The following is a 2,959-nucleotide window of genomic DNA, read 5'->3' on the forward strand; positions in this document are numbered from 1 at the left end:
TAAACCTGCAGGGAACCCCACAATAAATCAGAATATTTCTCTTTTTTAAGTTAGATTGTGAATTTTTATATTTAATTATTGAAAAATGTTAAAAACCAAAATATGTTTTTTTAAATCTTTAAATAAAACCATCGACCCGGGAGGTTCTGGGTTCGCAGACTGAAGCGGGTCGCAGTGGTACCAGGTTTTTTTGGGGTCGTGGGGGAACAATGGCGGCGACCCCCCCTCCCGCCGCCGCCGCCGCCGCCGCCCGCTCCTGATTGGTTCGTGGTCTCTCTTGTTTTTCCAGCTCAGAATAAATGACTCATGTGACACAGCAGCAGTCTGCACATCATCAGCACAGGTAATAAGTCACCATTAACACCCCCCGTACACACACACACACACACACTCACACACACACACAGCTCCGGTTTGACCCCGCTTGCTCTCAGACTTCACCTGAAGCTCCGATCCTCCATTTTTTAATCAGAACAGAGGGTCCCCAGGGTCTGGAAAGTTCTGGAAAAATCCTGGAAAGTTTGTGAAACAGACCCCAGTTTCCAGTTTTCCACGGACCGGATCGGAACCAGGAAAGTTCTGGATGTTCAGATGATTTAAAGTAAACCTGACCCTCCTTCATTACATAAATCTTGTTCCTGGAAAAGTTAACTTTTTTACATTCTGTCATAATTTGTTTTGATTGGATTATTTTTAAGGTGTTAGTTTGCTGACTGGGAGGAGGGAGCAGCTAAAATAAGAGTTTTATTTTATGGTTTTATGGCTGCGTGTTCGTCTGATTTTCATCCCTGATTTGAGTCAAATTGTTCTTATTACTGTCATCAGATTCAAGTTATTTCAGTGACCTGAGTGGGTTTTTCTTTCTTTAACAAAAAAACATTTATCCGCATCTGTAACTCCAGGAAAAAAAGACAAAAATGAATTTAAAAGCTGATTAAATTCATCAGTTTTCTGCTTCTGGAATTGTTTATTTTACTGATTTTATTTACTTTTCATTTCTTTCTCCTGCAGCTGAAACGCTTCATGTTTTCCCATCAAATAAAAGCATTTTTACCGTCTGATTTCCACCTTTTGTTCTGTTAATCCAGCTTCTCCTCCATCAGAACTTGCAGTCGGTCCAGGAACACCTGATCACCGTCCGGATTCAGCTCGGTGAACCTGCTCCCCGTCGGCTTCCGGGGGCCCAATAAAGCGGGTGCCGCTGACGAGCCTCAGGACCTGCAGCGGCGGCCGTGTGAGTGGAAACAGGAAGACGAGACTCCATCACCACGCCGAGCCCGAGTCGATGATCATACCAGAACTTTATTGGAGATATACGGAGCTACAATTAGAAACAACAAAGAACAGAAACATGGGAGAAAAACCCAACGTGAAGGTCTCTGTGATGGATAAGGTGCAGACCACTGCAGCTCGGTGTTACGGGTCACGTGTTCCCCGCCGTCACAGAACCCTGCTGCTCTTCCTGTTCAAACCTTTAATACTGAAGTAAAGACTGAAGCTCGCAGGCGACCGCTGCCACCTCCTGGACCTCAGTCACAGAACGTTTGTTTTTAACGTGAAACCAGAGTCGGATTTTATGAAACGTGCTAAAAATCTGCAGTTTAAACACTGAAGTAACATTAATCTAACACTGAAAAGGAGCTGGTTGTAAGTGTTTTGATGAGGACAGAAGTTTATAGTTTCCTTTAAAAATCAGGAAACATTTAGTGTCTGTGCTGCCTGCAGAGAGCGCTCTGGTTCCAGTCAGATTAGTTAATAAAAACAACTTTAACGTGTGAGTTGGTTCGGTGACGGAGGCCCAGGAAATGCTGCGACACATTTCAACGACACGGGCCGATAAAAACATCTAAAACTCAATCAGGCCGATCCAAACGGGCCAGAAGCTTCAGGAATTCATGGCTCAGAGCGTCCCAGAAAACTGCACAAAGCCTAAAAACACCGTCGCAGCTTTCAGTCGGTCGTTTATCTCAGGAGAAACATCACGGAAATCCTCACAGATCCAGCTGTTCTGGGTTTTTCAGATTCGAACTCTTCTCCCGTTTGTGCACAGATGGAACAACGTCGCAGAAACAACATCAGTGAGTCTGTAATTGACCGGGAGAAATGAAGAAAGGACCGTCGAGGTTCACTTCCAGCTGCATGGAGAGTCAAAGAGTCGAACCCGAAGCTGTGTGAAAACAAGGCAAAATGAAGCTTTAGAGTTTTGAAAACTTAACGCTAAACTCCAGCACATCTGCTGACATTTGTCGTGTTTTAAAGGACTTCCCTCGGAGAGACGTTCTGAGACTCTGAACCTCCATCAGCCCTGATATCTGAAGCAGCAGGTCATGTGACAGCTCTCACAGCGTTCTGCAGGAACGCCGTCTGGACCGTAACACCAGTGGTCCATCCTCCCCGCCGCCGGCTCCCTAACACTTTGACATGAGGTAAAATGTGGCGCCCAAGTGCAATGCTCTTTGTGCTACATGTTCAACAAGAAAAAGGAAAATCAAAGCCAGCAGGAGAGAAAAGGGTCGGCTGCGAGCGGCGCAGAACCACCTCAGCTTCAGAACACGCCTTCTGACAGAGAAACCCGTCACAGGTTTCACCTTCTGAGTCTGAGCTCCGTGTGACTTCCTGTTGGAGGCAACGACAGGCTGCACTGTGCCGGACCGAGACGACGAACGAGGAGCAGAGAGTTCACGGTCGGAGACACGACGAGCCCCGATTCATTCGTGCTGCAGGTTTGTTTCCACATGTGAGCTGGTGAAAGCTACAGCCATGACACGAGAGCGACCGGACCGATCCGCTGCACGCCTCAGAGTTACAGCCATGACACGAGAGCGACCGGACCGATCCGCTGCACAGCCATGACACGAGAGCGACGGGACCGATCCGCTGCACGCCTCAGAGTTACAGCCATGACATGAGAGCGACCGGACCGATCTGCTGCACAGCCATGACACGAGAGCGACCGGAC

Source organism: Kryptolebias marmoratus, linkage group LG10, assembly GCF_001649575.2.
Source record: "Kryptolebias marmoratus isolate JLee-2015 linkage group LG10, ASM164957v2, whole genome shotgun sequence".
Taxonomy (NCBI): Eukaryota; Metazoa; Chordata; class Actinopteri; order Cyprinodontiformes; family Rivulidae; genus Kryptolebias; species Kryptolebias marmoratus.